We start from the raw sequence: 8,279 nt of genomic DNA, 5'->3' as shown, positions 1-8,279 counted from the left end.
TAGTATTTCTTTGGGATATAATTCCAGTATCTAGCACTGCTAGATCAAATGATATGCACAATTTGTTACCTTTTTGGACATAATTCCAGATTGCTCTCAAAAGTGGTTGGATTTTTTCACAACTCCACTAGCAATACCTCAGTGTCAACTGGGCTATTTTGAAGGAGACAGTAAAGGATCTGAACTTTTAGCTCCTGGCTGCATTTGAGGTGATTATTAAACTGAACTGAAACTAAAGCTGCTTCCCAAAAGCTCCCTGAGAGACCCACTCCCAGAGAATATTATATTCTAGAGAATAACATTACATTTTGGTGCCTGAACAGAGAGAAACACGATCGTGATCTCAGTGGAAAAGCCTCTAATCCTGATTTCAGTGGAAAAGTCTTCTCAACCCAGAAATTAGGGTGACCACAACAAGGAAACTTTGTTAAAGGGCTAAAATAGTATTTCAGCTAAAATGGGACAGATGTGTAGAAAACACCCTTCTTTTCCTCTTCAAGGAAAATGTGTTGAAAACTTGGTCAGACTGATAAAAAAAAATCAAGGTATAATTGTAACCTGGGAAGAGATCACTGAACTTTTAAAAACTGTACATTACACATCTCCTTGGTTCTCTAAGGAAAAAGAATTGGATCCAAACGAGTGGAAATTAGGAGGAGAGCAACTAGGTGAATATTACAATTTCAATACAAACTCAATTTCCAAAAACACACTTAATACATATAATTTAATACAACTGACTTTAGGAAATTATATAAGTTATAGAATAAGGAAAAAGAAGAAGGAGCAAGAGGGGGAGGTACCAACTAAACTAGGTTAAAAGGATGAAGAATCAGATAAGAATGGAGTTAAGTACAATTCTGAGTGTGTCATTAACAAAAGGAGCATTTCCAATCCTCTGACCTCCCTTCCTCAATTAACCCTTCATGGGTGGAGGGAGAAGGAGGAGGGGGAGAAGCAGTAACACATTCAGGATCTCCTATGAAGCAGACTATGACAAGATTACAAAAGGCACTGGTTAAAGCAAAAAATGAAGGACAGGATATATCTGATTTAAAAATAAATGTATATCCTGTGATTGAAGAGCTTGACTCTTCAGGTCAAAAAAGGAGAAGATATACTCCTTTTGATCTGGAAAAAATTAAGGATTTGAAAAAAGGTTGCACTCTGTATGGGGCTACATCATCTTATGTTAAGATGTTACTAGATAATTTCTCTTATGAAATCCTAACTCCTAGTGACTGGAAATCCATAGCAAGGATATGTTTAGAACTTGGACAAAACTTGTTGTGGCTTTCAGAGTATCATGAACTATGTAGGATTCAAGCCAGATGCAAAAGGCAAACAGGAGTTAATGTACAAGTCCCTTTTGACCAACTAGCAGGTGAAGGTCAGTATGGAGAGAATTCAGCCAGATTAATTATCCCATAACAGCTTATGAGCAAATTTCTAAGGCTACAATAAAAGCTTGGGGTTCTCTCCCAGAAAAAAGATGAAGGTAAAGCCTTTACAAAAATAGAGCAAGGTCCCAATGAACAAATTTTGTGGGACATCTGCAGACAGCTGTCACAAGAACCATTGGAGAAAATGCAGCTACAGAAGTAATGACCAGACATCTGGCTAAGGAAAATGCTAATGAGGTTTGCAAAAGAACTATATGGGGACTACACAAAGATGCTCCTTTAGAGGAGATCATTAGATGCTGTGGTACAGTGGGCACAAATGTTTATTATATCCAGACCACGATGAACATGGGATGAAAGGGTCCCTCTTGGCAAGGGACTTATAAAGAAAATCGTCGATGTTTTCAGTGTGGAAAAATAGAACATCTTAGAGCTCAATGTAGATATAGAGATAGAGTGAGAGGACAGGATGAGAGAATAAAACCCAAAACCCTATGTCCAAAATGCCTCAAGGACTTCCACTGGGCCTCAGATTGGTCCAGGGAAATGAGAGACAGGGCCCAGCTCCAAGATATCATTCAAAAGACAGATGGGACATGATGGCAGTTTACACCCAGGAGTCTTTAGAAAGTCAGGACTCTGATGTCTATCTATCAGCCAAAAAAGCAATCACATGGCAGAAAGGGATTATATGATAAGTCAGCCAAAAAGCAATCAGATAGCAGAAAAGAAAAACAATTGGGGAGAATACAGGCTTTTTAAACCAACAGGGCAGTGTCCAGTGCAAAGGGCTCCCATGTAATTGCCAGATGATGAGGAGAGATTTACAAAGTAGTAAATAGAAGGGACTAGATAGCTTAACTGCTTGGGGAAGAGGGCTTGCTTGTATTTCTACAGATGGAGAAGGAATCAGATGGGTGTCAAGGAGTTGCATTTGCCTTGTCCATCAGAGAGACAGAAAAAGAAAAAAAAAATCTGGAAACAAAGGAGAAGACCTAAGAAAAAAATATGCAGGAATCATTGGATTCCCTAACACAAGATGAGACTGTTGCAGGACTTCAAAACTTTCAGGAATTATTGGCTTCCTGGAACATGAACTGATGGACAATAGATTCCTTTTGGACTATTTCTAGGACTAATGGACATGTACAATTACTCATGTTGATTTATGTTATTTGGTACATCACTTCTAGCCTGTATTATATTGCTATGTACTTATGTAATTTTTGTAATTATGTGTAATACCTCCCATACTGATGGATTTATATATACCTGTTTCAAGTGAGCCCCTTCAGAAACCCACTAATCAGATTTGATTTCCCATTTCCTCTGGTGTTTTCATCTCCCTTCCTAAGATGTCAGGGAAGGCATGATCACCTTTTTTGTACTTTTCACCTCTTTGAGAAGTCAGGGAGGTCATGACCACCTATATTCTAAATCAAAAGAAAGCAGGAGATGTTAGGATTCTTACAAGGTGCTAAGTCACTAAGTCACTGGAATTGATAGAGACAATGATTATGTACTTAGTACTTATTAGAGTTCTGCAAGATTCACACCTTTAAGAGAGCACATATAAGGAGGAGCTCTCCCACAAGCCCACTAACCCACAATCCCATTCTTGGAGGTGGAGTCAGATTCATTCCAACTTCCACCTTTGTGCTGGATGGAGACATTGGGAGGACAAGAGGCTGAAGCTGGCAGATGCAAAGGACTAGCGGCAAGAGCTCTCGGAACCAAAGAGAGAGATAGGCTCTAAGAAAGCTAACCGGGCTATTTTGAAGGAGACAATAAAAGATCTGAACTTTTAGCTCCTGGCTGCATTTGAGGTGGTTATTGAACTGAAATGAAACTAAGGCTGCTCCCAGAAGCTCCCAGAGAAACCTGCTTCCAGAGAATATTATGTTCTAGAGAAGAACATTACAGATTTCAGAGTCAGTGTTGTATCCACTGAGCCATATAGCTGCCCCGTTTTGTTCTTTGTATCTGTATCTCCAGATTATAACATAACTCTAGCACAAAAACTGACACCCATAAGGAGTTTAAGAAATGCTCATTGTTTGAACTAGTCTAAAGATTTAAAAATAAACATTTCTTCAAATTTCAATCACTTGTATAATGGTAAAAATATGATCTGGAAGCAGCTAGGTGGTTCAATTGATACAGCACTTGGTCTGGAATCAAGTGGACTTGAGTTCAAATCTAGCCTTAGATACTCTTTAGCTTTGTGATCTTGAGCAAAATACTTAATTTTCCTTTGCTTTAATCAACTGGAGAAGGACATGCCAAACTATTCCAATATCTTTAAAAAGAAAACTTCAAACAGGGTTACAAAGAGTCAGTCATGATTGAAATGTGTAGAGAGCCATAGAGAATGGGGAACTCTGGGTGAGGTATAAGACCCTTCAGCCCAAAGGGAACCTGCTGATAATTTCTGGTTTGGCTCCCCATCTCCCCTAAAGGTTTTTGGCCTTTCTGAGAAAGGAAGGGGGCAGTGACTACATGTCTTGTAGTTGAAGCAGAATGATACCAAGTGGCAGAGAGACATCTACATACACTAGCAAGTTGTTTATGTGGTCTCAAATGTGCAGAATATAGTTAGTGCATGTGCAGTGTTGCTTTGGTTATATAAGAGTATCAGGGTATATAAGAATGAAAGAATTTGGAATAAACGTGTTTGACCATCCACTTGAGTCTTGTCTCATCATTCCTCCACTAAGACCAAGGTCTTGGGCTGGTCCCCAAATCCTCCAGAGAGCTAGTCCAGATGGTATATTTTGGCACCCCTTGGGGGCTCTAGAAAGCACATACAAGAAATGACAGAAGAACGATAAAGGTGTAGTCTACTGTGGACTATCATTTGAGAAAACAGACTATTTCTTTTTAATGTCTTCAAGAATATCCTTGATAGACATAATAAATGATTGATATTTTTATATACATATGAAAATAGGCATATAAACTGGTAGTAGCCAATGTTGCCTTTCTCTGGGCTTTTTATTTTCCTACACTTTAGTTTTTACCCCCCTCCCTTTAGATACCTTTAGTATGAAGCCTTCAATGTACTCATAATTATGCTATCTCTAGAATATGAATGTATTTTATTTAATCTAGCTTTTTGACCTGTGTTTTTTCTCTTTAGTGCTACCTCTAACTTCTCTAAAATCATCTTTGGTCTTATAATGATGTTGATATCTCAGTGCAGTTGGTCTACTGACTTTTAACAATCAAAAAAAAAATTGACAATCTTTTGTTGTTGTTTATCATCATTTTTCCACTTACGTCTTTAAATGCTTTAAGATCATTTTGCTTAGTTGCATTTTGCTAAGAATTTTTATACTAGCTTTTACATTCCACTGCTTCTCTCTGTTTTATAGCTTCTATTAATAACCTTACACTATCTTCTATGAGATCATCAAATAAAACAAAAACAAGATTATGAATAGACATGGACTGCAGAATCAGAGAGCTTAGGCAACACAGGGACAAGTTACATATATTCTTAGGGCTCTCATTTTTTCTTATCTGAAAAATGAGGAGATTGTGAAAGATGTCATCTCTGAGGACCCATCCAAATTTATGATCTTACGATCTAAAGCTGCCCTTGGGTGACATTTTAGTTAAATTATTTCTTCTTGTTCAGTCATTTCAGTTACATCCAGCTCTTTACAACTTCATTTTGGCTTATTTTGACAAAGACACTGGAGTGGTTTGCCATTTCCTTCTCTAGTTCATTTTCCAGATGAGAAATTGAGGAAAACTGGGTTAAGTGACTTGCCCAGAGTCACACAGCTAGTAAATATAAGAAACTGAATTTAAACTTAAGAAGATGAGCCTTCTTGACTCCAGGCCTGGCAACTCTCTCCAGTGCTATCTAGTTGCCTATAAGTTATTTTTAATATGTTTTTTTTTAAAGTGGAAAAATTATTTATTTAATGCCTTTTATGTCTCTTCTAATGTTTTATAAAACAAAAATGAATGTTTTATTTTGCCAGAGACCATCTTTTAAGAACTTTTTCTTCATGTATTGACATAAAAATATGATTTTTATTTTTTTGTTTCTAAAATAATTTATTATATTTAGATGTACTCTAATATTGTACGATTGTACAATCCAAGCTGATTATATAGAATAACTTTTTGAATTATTGTTGCATATTAATAACAATTGTATGTATGTTGATTGTTGTATACCAATAACAAATACAAAAAGTGTTTCTGCTTTATTTCTGCTTGGTTTGATTATCAGAAATGCATTTTATCTCAGGCAAGGAATTTGGTAAGTCATATTCTTTCTCAAGCAGTTATTATCTTAGGATTTATTTGTTCATTAAGCACTTGGTAGAATTTTTTCCCTTTTGAGAGACAACTTAAGATTTGATTTCTCTTTCAGAGACAGAATCATTTGGAATCCAGGACTTCTTAACTTTTTCCCGTGTGAAATAGAGGACCCATTTGACAGTTTGCTATGGCCTGCGGGTCACTTTTCAAAATACTATTTTAAAATAGAATTCGCAGGTCCACAAAGGAAACCAATTTTATGGAAATATACTTATAAACAGCCACTAGTTTAGATTCTCTGTTTTTCTAAATGTATAAAGAGCTATTCATTTTATGTATGTTATTTTGAAATATAGCTGGGTACAATACAACTATTTATGCATTATTTTAAAAATATGATTGGGTGCAATAATTTTTTGTTTGGAGGAATGCAGATTAAAATAATGTGGAGACACTACCTCATACCAATTAGCTTGGCTAATAGGACAGAAAAGAAAAATGCCAAATGGTAGAGAAGATGTGGGGAAAATGAGACATTCATTATCTGTTGGAGTTGTGAACTGATTTAATCATTCTGGAGAGTAATTTGCAATTATATCCAAGAGCTATAAAACTGTGCATACCCATTAACCTAGCAATTTAGGTCTGTATCTGAAAAAGGACAATAAATAAACAGATAAATAAATACACAAATAAACAGGTGAATGAATGAATAAACAAACAAACAAAAAGATAAAGTTCCCATATGTATAAAAATGCATATAAGCTCTTTTTCTAGAGGCAAAGAAATTAATATGTTACTTATCAATTGGGGAATGGCTGAACAAATTGTGGTATGTGACTATGATAGAATACATTAAGAAATGTGAGTAGGTTGCATAAAAGACTTCCATGAGTTGATGCAAAGTGAAATGTACTCTGTACAAAGTTACAGAAGTATTATTGTAAGATGATCAACTATGAATGACTTAAGTATACTCAGCAATACAATGACCTAAGATAACTCTGTAGGACTTATGATGAAAAATGCCATTCATCTCCAGAAAAAAAAAAACAAACAAACATGATCTATGAATTATAGATCAACACATAATTTTTCATTTTCTTTATTCTTAAGATTTTTGGGGAGGATCTATGTTTTCTTTTACTACATAACTATTATGGAAATTATTTTCGTGACTAGAACATATATAACCTATATTAAAATGCTTGTCTTCCCAATCAGGGTGGGATGGGTAGGGAGTGAGAGAATGTGGAATCCGAAGTTGTAAAAACGAATGCTAAAAAAAGATTTTTTTACATGTAATTGGGGAAAAAATACTAAATGAATGTAGTACCTCTTACTTACATATTTCCACAATAGAACCATCTAGTCAAAATGTTTTTTTAATGCCCATAGTAATAGGGAGTTCATCAAATCTGAGGTGAGCTGGTTCTTCATTGTCTAGGCTTCTTAAACCATAAATGACCAGGAAGATTTGTCAGCACCTCAGAATTTAAACTGTTGGACAAATCACCAAGAATTGTTTTTAAGTGAAAAACGACCTAGTTCTTATGGAGATTTTGGGCCTACCAAAAATTTCATTCCTGGCTTCCTATTGAGAAGGAAGCAATTTCTTTGATTATGTGATCTTAGAATTTTTCCCTCTCTCCCCCCTCTGATCAGAGGGCTTGAGAATAGAAAAATAAACTCCTTAAAAAGCCTTTCCTTATAGAAAATTCAGAACTTTGCAGGTTGTTAGAATTCTTACAAGGTGCTAAGTCAGTGGAATTGATAGAGACAATGGTTGTTCAGCAGAGTGCTTAACAGTTCTCTAGATTTACTTAGTATTTATTAGAGTTCCATAAGATTCACACCTTTAAGAGAGCATTTATAAGGGAGAAATCCCACAAGCCCACTAAAAGCAGGACCCCACTCTCAGAGGTGGAGTGTCAGATTCACTCCAACTTCCATCTTTGTGCTGGATGAGATATTCGGAGGAAGAGAAGCTGAACCTGGTAGAGGCAAAGGACTAGTGGCAAGAGCTTTTGGAACCAAAGAGAGAGATAGGCCTCTAAGAAAGCTAACCAGGTTATTTTGAAGGAGACAATATTTGGGAAAAGAAAATAAAGGATTTGGATTTTAATTCCAGGCTGAATTTAAGGTGATTATTCAAATGAACTGAAAGTAAGGCTGCCTCCAGAAGCCTCTCAAGAAGCCTGCTCCCAGAGAACATTACACTTTAGAGAAGAACATTAGATATATGGAAAATCCTCTATAACTGATAAAGCAATACATGAATACAAACTATTATATACCCAGCCAGAGAAGAAGGTGGATAGAGAATTAGGTTTGAAAACAGAAAGACAAGTTTATTTTATGCCTTATCCATTTAGTAGCTTTAAATAACTCTAGGCATGATTATCCACCTTGTCATCTAGTTCCCTGTCTCTCTAATAAAAAATTTCATATTTATTTACTCCTGTGAAACACATTTAAAGTAATACTAAAATGTGTTAGAGAGATACAGACAAAATAGTATGTGATATGAAAGAAGATAAAAAGGCATTATTGGCATGAGTCATGATCATGATGATGAAATATGTTCCAGAGATGAA

Source organism: Sminthopsis crassicaudata, chromosome 3 (assembly GCF_048593235.1).
Source record: "Sminthopsis crassicaudata isolate SCR6 chromosome 3, ASM4859323v1, whole genome shotgun sequence".
NCBI classification, from domain to species: Eukaryota; Metazoa; Chordata; class Mammalia; order Dasyuromorphia; family Dasyuridae; genus Sminthopsis; species Sminthopsis crassicaudata.
This window is presented reverse-complemented; position numbering follows the sequence as displayed.